This window comes from Oryctolagus cuniculus, chromosome 19 (assembly GCF_964237555.1).
Source record: "Oryctolagus cuniculus chromosome 19, mOryCun1.1, whole genome shotgun sequence".
NCBI classification, from domain to species: Eukaryota; Metazoa; Chordata; class Mammalia; order Lagomorpha; family Leporidae; genus Oryctolagus; species Oryctolagus cuniculus.
Window position 1 is genome coordinate 64,998,925 of NC_091450.1, and position 16,098 is coordinate 65,015,022.

The 16,098-nt window shown below is 44.6% G+C and overlaps 1 protein-coding gene across 1 annotated transcript in view; it reads right to left on the reverse strand.

The window, feature by feature from the left end:
- LOC127489780 (uncharacterized) overlaps positions 1-16,098 on the reverse strand; it is a 278,910-nt gene that overhangs the window by 50,762 nt on the left and 212,050 nt on the right. The window contains exons 20-21 of the mRNA XM_070064726.1: positions 13,599-13,725; positions 1,767-1,864 (exon numbers count right to left, since the gene is read on the reverse strand). The gene's annotated coding sequence lies outside the window, so the exon portion shown is untranslated. The remainder of the gene's footprint in view (positions 1-1,766; positions 1,865-13,598; positions 13,726-16,098) is intronic.

Sequence of the window (16,098 nt, forward strand, 5' to 3'; positions counted from 1 at the left end):
TCAGGTATAAAACATAGCAACACTTGGTCGGTGCCAAGGCTCACTTGGCTAATCCTCCGCCTGTGGCGCTGGCACCCCATGTTCTAGTCCCAGTTGGGGCACCGGGTACTAGTGCCGGTTTCTTCTCTTCCATTCCAGCTCTCTGCTGAGGCCCAGGAGGGCAGCGGAGGATGGCCTAAGTGCTTGGGTCCCTGCACCCTCATGGAAGACAGGGAGGAAGCACACAGGTTCCTGGCTTCAGATCGGCACAGCGCCGGCCGTAGCGGCCCTTAGGGGAGTGAACCAATGGAAGGAAGACCTTTCTCTCTCTCGCTCTCACTGTCTATAACTCTTTCTCTGTCTCTCTCTCTGTCTGACTCTGCCTGTCAAAAAAAAAAAAAAAATAACAACACTGATGCAAGTTAGGACATCAGTTAGTGAAATCAGCCAGAGAAATACAAATATCACATGTCTTCTCTTATATGTGGAAGCTAACATTTTTAAAATCAAAACACAAAATCATAAAGAATGCTTTTGTATATCACTATTGCTCAAAACTTTGTTTTATAACCTTGTCAAACCTATGGTTAAGACAATTATACTACTCTTGTGGAACTGTAGTCTTCCTACCTTTCCTTGTTGAATACTACAGATAGTGGTGAATTAAGACTGTGAATAATAAAGTGCATTAAAACTATACCTCATGAAAATAATGAAAAGAAGAGAGACAAGGGAGGGAGAGGACGGGGGAGAGAAGAATGTGGCTGTCTTCCTGGAACAGCACCTATGAAATTCATGAAAATTTATTTTAAAAATAATTTAAAAATAAAGAACATTATACTAGTATAGTTTTAATGATCTGTGATTACTTTAAAATTTATGCTATATGGGTAAATGGTCATTTTCCATTCAGCTGTTCATACCTGTTGCTTATTTCCCACTAAACTAGGGCTTCTGTTTCTTTTACCCTTTTTTTTTTTTTAAAAAGATTTACTTTATTTACTGTATTTACTTGAAAGGAACAGTTACATACAGAGAGGGAGAGACAGGAAAAGAGATCTTCCATCTGCTCACTTCACTCCACAAATGGCCACAACAGCCAGGGTTCAGCCAAGGTTCAGCCAGGATGAAGCCAGGATGAGGCCAGGAGCCCCTTGCCCCTTGCCCCTTCCCCCTCTCCCTCTCCCAAGCACTTGAGCTATCCTCTGCTACTATCCCAGGTGCATTAGCAGGGAGATGGGTCAGAGGTAGAACAGCCAGGATTTGAACCAGAGCTTGTAGGTGATACCACAGTGCCAGCCCCATGTTTTACTTTTTAAACTTCTTACTTCAAAAAGCATTTACCAAAGTCATATCATCAACGATGTTTTTCATAAGGTTTATGGGTTCATTTGCCAGGCAGAGTGACAGAGACACAAAGAGAGAGCCTCCACCTCATGACTGACTTACTCCACAAATGCCCCCAAAAGCCAGGACTGAGCCAGGCAGAAGCCAGGAACTACATCTCTGTCTCCAATGTCGGTGGCAGGAACTATGCACTTGGGCCATTGTTTGTTGCCTCCCGAGGAATTACCAAGAAACTGAATTGGAAATGGAGGAGCTGGGACTCACAACAGGCAGGTTGATGCAGTATGCTGACAACCCAAATGCCAGTTTAACCTGCTGTGCCTCAATGCCCACGCATTTCTAAACTTTTCAGATTATTACTCCATCTTAGTCCATTTTGGATGCTGTAAGAAAACACATTACACTGGGAAGTTTATAAACAACAGGGATTTATTACTCACTCTTTTGGAGGCTGGTCACTCCAAGGTCACAGTGTTAGGGGACGCGGTGTCTGGTGAAGCTTCGGTGGCTAATGTCCGTGCACCGTCATATGGCAGAACTGCAAAGGTATAAACAAGCTGCTCCATCAAGCCATTCTTAAAAGGGTGCTGTGGCATAGTGGGTAAAGCCACCTTCAGGCCTGGCATCCCACATTGGCACGGGTTTGAGTACCAGCTGCTCCACTTCTGATCCAACTCTCTTCTCTGGCCTAGGAAACCAGTCGAAGTTGACCCAAGTCCTTGGGCCCCTGCACCCACCTGGGAGACCTGGAATAAACTCCTGGCTCCTGGCTTCAGATTGATTCAGCTCTGGCCATTGTGGCCATTTGGGGAGTGAACCAGCAGAAGGAACACTTTCTCTCTGTTTCTCCCTCTCTCTGTCTGTAACTCTGCCTCTCAAATAAGGAAATAAAACCTTTTTTTAAAAATAAGGGCAATGACAGCATTCTCAGATTTGCCCTCATGATCTAGTCAGCTCCCAGCATCTCTGCTCCTAAATAACAAGACACAGAGTATTACATTTCAACACATGCTCAAAAATTTTGAGAAAAAAAAAAAAAAAACAAAAAAAAAAAAACCAAGATAATTCTCAGAGGGGATTCCATACAGAGGAATAGGGAAAAGGAGGACTGCTATAAGCTAGGATAAAATAGGAAAAAAGGCAGAGAAAGTGCATTCCCAGGGGAGAGTGGAGATTCTGGAAGAGGAGGAGAGATGCTGTGGATCTGTGTGGAAGCTGCAACAAGCACTGATACAACACAAGACCCAGCAGGTGAGAGCTGGAGAAAGTGCCAGCTCTGAAGAACAAGGTGAGATCACACTGCAGTGGCCCATGCCACTGCTGAAATAGCTGCAGAGACAGCCTAGCAGACTGTCTTGGATGTGTCATGGACCCTGTGAGTAACAGGGTATCCTCTACCCCAGCAGAAAAGAGAGACAATTCTCCCCATCCCCTCACAACAGACCCTGACTAGCAGCTCAGAGAGGGCAGGCACCATTTTGGATATGCTAGTAGCTGCAACAGCTCTCATGCAGGCTCCCAGGAACAGTCAGGGAAAAGGCGCCATCTTGTCTCAAGTAGCAACAGCCCAGGGGCACACACCCAGCAACAGGCAGGGAGAAGGAGCCATTCCGACATCATCACTAGCTGCAGGGACTCTTCTAAGTGTCCATAAACTGGCGGGGAGAAGCATGATTGTGAAACAAGCAGTGCTGTGGCCAGTAGCTCTTGTGGACATGTATGACCAGGGATTTCACCACAGGGAAAAATCTGTGTTCCCCACCGACTTTCAGTCTGGGTGGAAAGACTGACAGGGGGCTGCAAATGCACCTATGACTATCACGAGCCCTTAGCCTCTCAACATAATGCAGGCTCTGGAGCTCAAACTGCCTAAGTGGAGCACCCATAGGCAACTGGCTCTCCAAAGTTCTCATCCTCTCCATGGACAGAGCAGGTTAGTGGGGTGGGGTGGATCTTCTGCACCCTGTGTCTGTGGGAGCCCTGGTACTGAGACTGTGGGAACACATGAATGAAGGAGAGGCTGCCTGGTGTAGCTGTGTTTCTGGGAGATTACTGTGTGTAGCTCCACAAGCTCAGCACCCTGGCTGCCTGGGGTGGGTCACTGCAGCAGGATCTGTGCTCACACTGAAGACTGCACAGACCCTTTGTGCCATTCATGCAGAACCACAGAACAGAATAGTACCCACTGAGGGCTAACACCTGGGTTAGTCTCACCTTGGAAAAGAGGAGTGAGGGTGTGATTATACCAACAGCAGTGACCATATCCTCTTTTCTATTAACAAGAGGAGATCTAACATGCCCAATATGGGTGTCACCCTGGACACTGGTCCCACCCTGGAGCAGTGACCAGAGCTGCCTAGTCACAAGCAGCACACACCTCTGGGTATTCATTGAAACAGCAGACACTCCACTAATTCACAGAGGCACAGTCCAATAATAAAAGCCATCAGAGGGAAAAAAAATTAAGTATCTCCACAAATGCATAAATATAAAATGCAGAAATTCAAGAAACAAGAATAAAGAAAATAACATGATGCCCCCGAAAAAAAAAAAAAACACAACACTGCAATATTGGAAGGTGAAGAAATTCATAAAATTCAGGGAATATATTTCAAAAAATTAACTGTAGGCTTACTCAGAAGTAATCAGAAGCAAAACCACAAATTAAATAAATCCGTAACTGATATGCATGAAAATTTTCCCATGAAATTGAGATTTGAAAGAAAAATCAAAATTAAATATTAGAAATGAAGAGTACAATAGATCAAATTTAAAAAATGCGATGGAAAGCCTTAACAACAGACTCCATAAGGCAAATCTCTGTAAAATTAAGAGTAAAACAAAAAGAAGAAGAAATTAGAAAAATGTAAAATAGGGTTGGAGATTTATGGGATACTATCAAATGACGAATATATAGAGTCTTAGGGGTTACTGAAGGCATGGAGAGGGAGATTGGATTAGAAGGCCTTTTAGTGAAATAATTACAGAAAACTTCCCAAATTTGGAGAAAGAAAGTGATGTCCAAGTACAGGAAACACACAGCACTCTTTTTTTTTTTTTTTTTTGTCAGGCAGAGTGGACAGTGAGAGAGAGAGAGAGACAGAGAGATAGGTCTTCCTTCTTCCATTGGTTCACCCAATAATGGCCACTGCAGCCAGCGCACTGCAGATGAGGCACCATGCTTATCTGAAGCCAGGAGCCAGTTCCTTCCCCTGGTCTCCCATGTGGGTGCAGGGCCCAAGCACTTGGGCCACCCTCCACTGCACTCCCGGGCCACAGCAGAGAGCTGGACTGGAAGAAGAGCAAATGGCACAGAATCCGGAGCACTGACCAGGACTAGAACACAGGGTGCCGGTGCCACAATGGGAGGATTAGCCTACTGAGCCATGGCGCCAGCCATACAGCACTCCTAATACACATGACCAGAAAAGACCTTCTCTACAACATATTGTGGTCAAATGCTCCACAGTAAAACATAAAGAAGACTCCAAAATGTGCTAAAGAAAAATATCAGATTACTATCAGAGTATCTCCAATTAGACTCACAGCTGACTTCTCATCAGGAATTACTACAAAGAGCTATAGCTCAACAAATCAGGAAACCTAGAAGAAAAACATTCCTGGACACACACAACCCACCAAAATTGACACAGGAACACACAAAAAAGCAACCATACCAATAAACAAAAAAGAAATTGAATCAGTAATGAAGATACTCCCAACAAAGAAAAACCTAGGATTGGACAGTTCCACTGCTGAATTCTATTAGACATTCAAAGAAGAACTAAAACCAATTCTTCTCAAGCTATTCAAAACAACTGAAAGAGAGGGAAGCCTTCCAAACTCCTTCCATGAAGACAGCATCACCTTAATTCCTAAATCAGAAAAGGATACAACAGAGAAATTACACACAAATGTCCCTGATAAGCACACAAAAAAAATCATCATCAAAATACTAGCCAATTGAATACAACAACATATAAGAAATGATCATTCATCTGGACAAAGGGGGTATTATCCCTGGTACAGCGATTATCAACATTCCCAAATCAATGTGATACACCACATTAACAAACTGAAGAACAAAAAACATATGATTATCTCATCATTAGCATGGAAAGCATTTGATAAAATACAACACCCTTTCATGATGAAAACCTGAAGCAAATCAGGTATAGAACGAGCTTTCCTCAACACAAGCAAGACAATTTATAACAAACCAATGGCCAGCATCTTACTGAATGGGAAAAGTCGTAACCATTCCCACTAAGATCTGGAACCAGAAAACGGTTGCTTCCCTCTCACATCACTGCTATTCAATACAGTCCTGTATGTCTGAGCAAGCGTCATTATGCAATACAAGAAATCAAAGGGGTAGAAATCAGGAAGAAGGAAGTCAAACTATCCCTATTTGCAGATGCCATGATTATGTATATAGAGGATCCAAAGACTCCATTCAGAGACTATTAGAACCCGTAGGCAGTCCCAATATGGCAGAGCAGGGAGGAGCTTACTGCTGTAGCCCAGGAGATTATAGTTTAAAAAATGTGGAGAGGGTAGTATCAGGGAAGAGTTAGGGAGAAAACGGCAGAGGAAAGTCTACCAAAATTAGAGAGACAGGGTGGACCTACGTGGCAGGCATGGACGCCCATGGCTCAGGACTCCAGCCTACCCAGCCAAGAGCCTATGGACCAGCACTGGAAAGTGAAGTGAGACCAGACCACAGCAGACCAGCCACTGCTGAAAAAGCTGCAGGAAGAGTCTAGAGGGAACCAGGCTTGGAGCCCCATGGGAGATACTGTACTAGACAAACTACAGGAAAAAAAGAAAAAGAATGGGATGGACACGTTTCTCTCTCCCCAATAACTTTACAACAGCATCCTGTAACATGTCAGTAGAGGTGTGTGATTTTGGATATACATCACAGGTGAGCCAGCTCGTGTCTCTACCCATCAATCAGCCAAGTGGAGACTCTTGATTCTGCTGGGGAGAACTAACAGGGGGCCGACAGCTTGTGACTGTGTGAGGCTTCTGTACTTGGACAGGGAAAAAACTGAGGGTGTGTGGGAGGACTCACAGTGTGGCTAGGACTTTCAGCAGTTACAATGGGAGACTCCATATGCTCAGGGTTTCCTGGTTACCTGTTAGAGATACTGTTAGGGAAACTGATCTTACACTGAGGAATGCACAGATCCTTTGTGTGACCCTTGGGACAGAGCGAATAAATGTAACACAAACTTGCGCATGCCCTTATCCCTGGAGAACTGAACAGAGCTCTTTGGCCAAACCCACTATAAGCCTCTAGATTTTCACTGAAAAGTAGACTTTCCACTATCTTCACAGTCATAGTCCAAAGATAAAAGTTGCCACACACCCCCCAAAAAAAGAGAAAGTGGAAACCAACAAGTATCTCCACAAATGCCAAACAATAAATGCACCAATTCTAGAAACAAGAATAGGAAGACAACATAATGTCACCAAAAGAATGTGATACTTTGGGGCCAGCACTGTGATACAGTGGGTAAAGCTGCATTTGCAGTGCCAACATCCCATATGGATACTGGTTCGAGTTCTGACTGTGCTGCTTCCAATCCAGCTCTCTGCTCTGGCCTGGAAAAGCAGTGCAATATGGTCAAAGTCCTTGGGCCCCTGCAGCCACATGGGAGATCCCCAGAAGAAGCTCCTGGCTCCTGGCTGCAGATTGGCATAGCTCCGGCCATTGCAGACAACATGGTAATGAGCAGCTGACAGAAGACCTCTCTCTCTCTCTGCCTCTCCTTCTCTCTCAGTAGTGCTGACTTTCAAATAAATAATAATCAAAGCTTAAAACAAAGAACATGACACTTCAATGCTAGATTGTGAAGATGATGAGATAGAAGAATTGAAAGAAATGGAATTCAAAAAATTGATCATAAGATTACAAAGAAGTAGTCTGGCACTGTGGCTCACTTGGCTAATCCTCTGCCTGCAGCGCCGGCACCCTGGGTTCTAGTCCCAGTTGGGGTGCCGGGTACTAGTCCCGGTTGCTCCTCTTCCAGTCCAGCTCTCTACTGTGGCCCGAGAGGGCAGTGGAGGATGGCCCAAGTGCTTGGGAGACCAGGAGAGAAAAACAGCTCCTGGCACCAGTGCAGCCTTGGCTATTTCAGGTATCTCAGAATTCAATCAGTGGATGAGATTCTTTCTCTAATTCCCATCCTCTCAAATAAATGAATAAAAATTTTCAAAAATTTCAAATTTTCAAAAAATGTTGACTTTATCCCCAGCCCATACTTTGCTTTGCCTAAGTGTTGATGGCACGTATAAATATAAAGCTTTACTATTTCAATTTACACTGGAAGAAGACACTACAGAAAAGGAAAGGAGGGGCTGGCACTGTGGATAGCAGCCTAAACCTTCACCTGCAGCACAAGTACCCCATATATTCATCAGTTCAAGTCTCAACTGCCCCACTTCCAATTCAGCTCCCTGCTGATGGCCTGCATAAAGGAGTGGAGGATGGTCCAAGAGCTTGGACATCTGCATGCCCATGCAGAACCGTGGGTACATGAGTAGGGACTCCTGGCTCCCAAGTTTGGCCTGGCACAGCTTGGGCCACTACAGCCATTTCAAGTGTGAACCAGCTGATGAAGGACCTTTCTATCTGTCTTTCCCTCTGTCTGTAACTCTGCCTCTCTAATAAACAGTTCTTTAAAAAAAACAGAAACAAACCAGCCATATGCTTCAGCAATCCCACCACTGGGTCTACACCCAAAAGAAATGAACATTATTCTATCAAAGAGATACCTCCACCACCATGTGGATTGCAATGTGGTTCACAGCAATCACAAGGAATAAACATGGATTTATTTATAAAGATTAAACAAAGATTTCTTTTTTTTTTTTTTTTTTTCTTGACAGGCAGAGTGGACAGTGAGAGAGAGAGACAGAGAGAGAAAGGTCTTCCTTTTGCTGTTGGTTCACCCTCCAATGGCCGCCGCTGCAGCCGGCGCACCGCGCTGATCCTGGCAGGAGCCAGGAGCCAGGTGCTTTTCCTGGTCTCCCATGGGGTGCAGGGCCCAAGCACCTGGGCCATCCTCCACTGCACTCCCTGGCCATAGCAGAGAGCTGGCCTGGAAGAGGGGCAACCGGGACAGAATCCGGCGCCCCAACCGGGACTAGAACCCGGTGTGCCGGCGCCGCAAGGTGGAGGATTAGCCTATTGAGCCACGGCGCCGGCTCAGATTAAACAAAGATTTCTATCATCAGATGAATGCATAAGGAAAACATGGTATAGATATACAATGAAATGTATTTCAGGATTTAAAAATAATGAAATTTTATCAAGTGCATCAAAATGGAGTTACTGGAGGACTTCATCTTAGAGAAATCAGCCAGAAAAAGAAAAATACCCACATGTATTACCTTACATGTAAAAGTTAACTTTTTGAAAAAAAAAATCAAAACACAAAAAAAGAAATATAAATGTGAATGTGTATCACTACTGTCGCAAATATACTCCTATAAAACTTTGTTTGAAAACTGGACAAAACAATGGTTAAGAACAGAATACTGGATCTGGAATTATGGCATAGTAGGTTAAGCATCCATTGTAGTGCCGGCATCCCATATGGGCACCAGTTTAAGTCCAGCTGCTCCACTTCCAATCCTCTTCCTTGCTGATGGCCTGAGAAAGCAATGGAAGATGGCCCAAAGGCTTGGGCCCCTGCAACATAGTGGGAAAGATGGAAGAAACTCTTGGTTCCTGGCTTTGCACTGGGCCACCTCCAGACATTGTGGCCATCTGTGGAATGAGCCCATATTTATGGAAGACCTCTAACTCTACGCCTCCCTCTCTCTGTAACAATACATCTCAAGAAAACTAATGTTTTTTTTAAAAAAAATTAATTTCCTAAAATAAAAGATCATACTGCTCCAGTAGAACTTTATTCTTTGTACCTTTTTCCTATGAATATTATTGTTACCCTGAATATTACATGGATTATAATCATATCATGAAAAATAGATGAAAAGAGCAAAGGAAGGAGGGGAAAGGGGAAGAGAGGAAATTCTGGGTTTATTCTTAGAACTGTACCTACACAATTCATGAAATATGTTCTCTTTTCATTCATTTTAAAAACAATTGAAGGGGTAGGGGCTGTGTGGCAGTGTGTTAAATCCCAGGCTTGAAAGGTGAGCATCCCACATGGGCACAGGTTCTAGATCCCAATGCTCCTCTTCTGATCTAGCTCTCTGTTATGGCCTGGGAAAGCAGTAGAAGATGGCCCAAGTCCTAGGGCCCTGAACCCACGTGGGAGACCCGCAAGAAGCTCCTGGTTCATAACTTTGGACCGGCTCATTTATAGCCATTGTGGCCATTTGGGGAATGAACCAGCAAAGGGAAGACCACTCTCTCTACCTCTACACCTCTTTCAGTAATTCTGTCTTTTAAGTAAGTAAAAGTAAATCTTAAAAAAAATTTTGAAAAGAAAAAAGAATGTAGCATTAGTATAGTTGTAATGATCTGTGATTACTTTAAATTTAGGGTGTATGGGAAAAATGGTCATTTTTTCATTCCACTGATTATACTTGTTGCTTATATTCCCTATAAACTAGGGTTTCTGTTCTTCCCTTAATTTTATGAGATTTACTTTGTTTATTACAAAGACACTGTTACATACAGAGAGAGAGAAAGAGGGAGAGATCTTCCATCTGCTGGTTCACTTCTCAAAGGGCCAAAACAGCCAGGACTGCACCAAGATGATGACAGGAGCCAGGAGCTTTTTCCAGGTGTCCCACATGGCTCCTAAGTCACAAGCACTTGGGCTGTCCTCTGATGCTTTGGTGCTTTAGCATGGAGCTGGATCAGAAATGGAGTAGAGACCCGTGCTGTGGCATAATGAGTAAGGCCACCTCCTGCAGTGCCGGCATCCCATATGGGTGCCAGTTCAAGTCCAAGCTTTTCAACTTCTGATCCATCTCTCTGCTATAGCCTGGGAAAACAGTAGAAGATGGCCCAAGTCCTTGGGCCCCTACAACTGTGTAGGAAGACCCTGAGCAAGCTCCTGGCCCCTGACTTTGGATCAGTGCACCTCCAGTAGCTGTGGCCTTCCAGGGAGTGACCCAGTGGATGGAAGACCTCTTACTCACTCTCTCTACCTCTGCCTCTTTATAACACTGTCTTTGAAATGAATAAATAGATATTGAAAAAAAAGAAGTGGAGTAAATGAGATTTGAACCAGCACCTGTATGGGATGCCAAATATTGCCTCAACCCTACTTTTTGGTTACTGAACTTCTTATTTGGTAAAGCACTTAGCCTTTTACTAAAATGCAAATATAAAAACCATCCAAAAATGGATGAAAGGAAGGAAGTAAGGAAGGGAGGAACAAAGGGAGAAAGAAAGGAAGAGGTACACTGGGAAAGACAGTTTTGAAAGCAGAGCAGAAAAGGGAATGTCAGCCGGCGTCGTGGTTCAACAGGCTAATCCTCCGCCTAGGGGCACCCGCACACTGGGTTCTAGTCCTGGTCGGGGTGCTGGATTCTGTCCCAGTTGCCCCTCTTCCAGGCCAGCTCTCTGCTATGGCCCAGGAGTGCAGTGGTGGATGGCCCAAGTGCTTGGACCTTGCAAACCACGGGAGACCAGGAGAAGCACCTGGCTCCTACCTTCGGATCAGCGCAATGTGCCAGCCGCAGTGCACTGGCTGCGGCGGCCTCTGTAGGGTGAACCAGGCAAAGGAAGACCTTTCTCTCTGTCTCTCTCTCTCTCTCTCTCACTGTCCACTCTGTCAAAAAAAAAAAAAAAAGGAATGTCGTTTATTCTTAGAATTATTCTATAAAATATACCCAAGAATTATTTTAGCCTAAAAAACAAATACAGGCCGGCGCCGCGGCTCACTAGGCTAATCCTCTGCCTAGCGGCGCCGGCACACCAGGTTCAAGTCCCGGTTGGGGTGCTGGATTCTGTCCCGGTTACCCCTCTTCCAGGCCAGCTCTCTGCTGTGGCCAGGGAGTGCAGTGGAGGATGGCCCAGGTGCTTGGGCCCTGCACCCCATGGGAGACCAGGAAAAGCACCTGGCTCCTGGCTCCTGCCATCGGATCAGCGCAGTGCGCCGGCCGCAGCGCGCCGGCCGCGCCGGCCATTGGAGGGTGAACCAACGGCAAAGGAAGACCTTTCTCTTTGTCTCTCTCTCTCACTGTCCACTCTGCCTGTCAAAAAATAAAAAAATAAAAAAATAAAAAAAAAAACAAAAACAAAAACAGAAAAAACAAATACAAGTCGGCGCCGTGATTCAATTGGCTAATCCTCCACCCTTGAGGTGCCGGCACACCGGGTTCTTGTACCGGTTGGGTCACCAGATTCTGTCCCAGTTGCCCCTGTTCCAGGCCAGTTCTCTGCTATGGCCCAGGAGTGAGTGGAGGATAGCCCAAGTCCTTGGGCCCGGCACCTCATGGGAGACCAGGAGAAGCACCCGGCTCCTGCCTTCAGAGCAGCATGACGCGCCGGCAACAGCACGCCAGCCGCAGCGGCCATTGGAGGGTGAACCAACAGCAAAAGAAAGACCTTTCTCTCTGTCTCTCTCTCTCACTGTCCACTCTGCCTGTCAAAAATAAAAAAATAAAAAACCAAATACATCCACTGGAGACAACATCAATCTTTAATAGAAATTTATATAAAACAGGTAAGCACTCACATTTCAGGAAAATTAAATACATAAAATTTGCACATTCATAAAATTCTGTACATGGAAAATCCTGACTTTCATAAAAATGTAAGCTTGCATATCTTTCTGTAGAAATAACCTAAAAAGTAAGAGTATAAAGGCTATATAATTCAGAATAAGTGTGACTCAAAAATAACACTGCATTGTAAAGAATGACACATCCTATAAAGTAAAACATAAGGAAGACTTTGCATTCCTAAACAATGTGACAGTGTAAAACAAAAAGACATGGTTTGACAGATCATAAAATAAAGGAAATATCAGAGATGGAAAAAATCAAATGAGGAATAGCAAGTACTAGAAAGTATACATTGCAACATAAGGGGAAGATATTTCAAGAACTCCTACCTGGTAAAGTGCTGCAGGACTAAGTCATCCCCAGCCCCCAAACAGCAATCGGAACAAAAACTCCATGAAAGCAGAAGCTTTCACACAGAGCTGCCTAGAAGGATATGGAAAACATGCACCACGACAAAGCTGTGTGCAGTTCATCAAAATGTCTTGAAAGCAAACTCACAACCACTTCTTTCCACAAACTTTTCAAAGTACCTCATGTTGGCCCCTGCATTACATTAAATAACTAGAACAAATGCTGGCACATAACAGAAACATCTTTGAAAGACAAAGAAATACACCTTTACCAAGAGAGAGTCCTCTGCCCAAATTCAGATTCTATAAGCTGACCTCAAGCCACAAATTTCAATCCAGGCTAGATCAGGTTCTTGTCTTCCTAAGCACACACCAATCCAGTTTTCTCTCACATAAGCCTCTCTCCATCCCTGGTATTCCGGAGACTTTTGTTGAAGTTTCCTAATTAACCATGCACTCATACCACAGTCCCTAAGAGAGACCACACTATACCCCTCACCATTTTCTTACCCTCACTTTTCCTAAGGTCTGTCCCAGATCTAACACTTGGAGACTCCACCAGTTCTACTAGTAGACCTACCAGCTCCTCCCTATTACAACTCTACTGAAAGTCACCTGACCTCCTCCATACAATCCTTCCATTTCCCTGTCTATATCCAGGATGGCGATATACAGAAATTACCTGATTTCAGCTCCCAACACATTGCATGCCCCAGGTTCTTCCATGGCATCTAACAATCCAATCACACCACACAATTTACTTCCAATCCCATCATTCTTAGCCCCGAAATCTAAAACCCAAACTTTTATTAACACATCTCTCCAAACCAGACTTCTTGGGTTTTGTACTCTGACTCAACAGCACACACTTGTCCTCCAGGTCTCCCTCCCATTTCCTGCATACCCAAGTATTCCCCTATTACCATGTTTTTTGGCCCCTAGTGCTCTGCAGAGCCCTGGGGAACTCATTCTCCAACATACTACCCACTCCTGTTTCCATGCTCCCACACTCTGCTGAAGCCCACCAGGCCCCTGCATTTCTCCCCCTGCCTGTGGGGCTACCCCACATGACCCTCCCTGCCACAGGGTGGAAGTCTACATCGTGTCAGCCTGGGCTGCCCAACCCCTGGGAACGGGCTATCCCTTCCCTTCCCCTTGTGCACTCAGGACATGGACACAACTAAGGGGGCCACATATGCTCACCAGTTGCTTCTCTCCCGGAAGAAGGTCCAGCTGACATTGAGCAGGAAGCTGTGCAGTCTCCAGAACTGGAAGAACACCCGGCAGCTGAGCTTCAGCGTCCACTCTGGGTGAGTTTCACATCCGTGCTCTGTGGGAGGGAGCAGAGTAGACAGACATCCACTTCTTGGCTTCCTCACAATAGATCTGCTGCCCCCCCGTGCCTCCAAACCTGCAGATTTGGGGGGAGAATGCTGCTGGGTAGATGCCCTGGGCATCTCTGTCCCATAAGCTTAAATGCAGCAAATCCCTCCTGCACTCTCCAAGCCTACCATACTGCTGCAGCCTATAACACCTCTCTCTCTCTCCCTCTCTCTCTTGCTCACCTGTTCTCACAATGTTTCTCTCTCTGTAATTCTTGCAAAAATGCAATAAAGCTTTTTTTAAAAAAAAACACATTATCATCTCATTAGATACAGAAAAATAACCTGAAAAGATTCAATCCCATTCATTATTAAGAAAAAAAAAACCGCCACAAAGTAGGTATAAAAGGAATAGGTATCAAAATCATAAAGGCTATGTATGACAATTCGAAGCCAATGGCATGCTGGATGGGCAAAAAGTGAAAGCATTTTTGTCAAACATGTAACACAAGGATGTCCCCTTTTACCACTCTGACAGAATGCAGTACTGTAAATTTTCACAAGAGAAAGAAAGGAGTAGAAAGAAAGAAATAGTACCTAGATTATAAAAGAGAAATTGAAATTCTAAATGCTTGCAGGTGACATGCTATGGTACGAGAAAAAATGAAAACAATCCACCAAACACGCTGCTAGAACTGGTGAAACAATTAAGTGAAGTCACAGGTTACAAATAAGCATACTGTGTAAGCAGCAGTGTTTATTCCTTAATGATGAACTCACTGACACAGCAATCAAAAAAATCCCAAAGATAATAACAACAGAAATCAAATGTTTAAGACTAAATGTAACCAAAGAAGCCAAAGAGCTCTATCATGAAAATCGCCATACACTGATGAAAGAACTCACCAAGGACACAAAAAATGGAAAGATATCCCTTTTGGTGGATTTGAAGAATCAGTATAATTAAAATCTCTAACCCACCTAAAACTACCTAAAGATTCAATTAAATTTGTATCCAAACGCCGATGACATTCTTTACAGAATTACATAAAACAAACCGAAAATTCATACAAAATCACACAAGATCCAGAATAGATAAGGTGTTCCTGAGAAAAAAGACAAAACAAAATTAGCCTAGATGCCTCACAACATCTGATTCAAAGTATTCTACAAATCTACACTAAACTTAGCCGGCGCCGTGGCTCAATAGGCTAATCCTCCACCTTGCGGCGCCGGCACACCGGGTTCTAGTCCCGGTTGGGGCGCCGGATTCTGTCCCGGTCGCCCCTCTTCCAGGCCAGCTCTCTGCTATGGCCAGGGAGTGCAGTGGAGGATGGCCCAGGTGCTTGGGCCCTGCACCCCATGGGAGACCAGGAAAAGCACCTGGCTCCTGGCTCCTGCCAGGATCAGCGCGGTGCGCCGGCTGCAGCGGCGGCCATTGGAGGGTGAACCAACGGCAAAAGGAAGACCTTTCTCTCTCTGTCTCTCTCTCTCACTGTCCACTCTGCCTGTCAAAAAAAAAAAAAAAAAAAAAAAAAAAATCTACACTAAACCAAATATCAAAGCACTTGCAGAAAAAGTGACACACAGACCAATGGAAGAAAACAAGGTGAGCTCCAATATTAATCCAAATATGTACAACACCAGATTTTTAGGATTCAGACTTATCCATTGGAGTAAGGAAAAACTCTTCAACAAATGCTGTTGGCAAAAATGGATGTATCTGTGTAGAACATCGAAATTAGATTCATAACTCCCATAAAATAGGAAAATCAACTCAAAACGGATCACAGACCTAAATCTATAACCCGAGACTATGAAGCTTTTTGAAGGTAATACAAAGAAAAGCTCGAAGGCACTGGAATAGGCAATGGCCCTTGCAAAAGACCCTCAAAGACCAGCAGAAAAATCAAAACTAAACAAATGGGATTAAATGAAATTAAAAGCTTTGCACAGCAAAGGAAGTCATCACAGATGGAAGAGACATACAACAGAATGAGCAGAAGATATCTGTCAGCTACCTATCTGACAAAGGATTAATATCAAGAATACATCTGCAACTTAGGAGGGAGCCAAGATGGCGGAATAGTGAGGGCGCGCACCGATAGTCCGGGAAAATTTAGTTTAATAAAAGGGGAGTTACGGTAGCCGCAGAAAAAAGAACCAGGAAAAAATTGCACGGGAATCCTGAATCGGAGGACCTACTGGGAGAACAAGGTCGCCCACCGCGCGGAAGCCAAGTCCTGGGACAGAGCCGCAGAAGCCCCAGTGCTCCAAGGGGAGTGCATGCCACACAGACAACAGCGGGGAGACTTGGGACGCTCAGGGCTCCGAGTCCACACGTCGGCGCTGGAAGGGGAGGTGAGCTCAATAACCCGAGA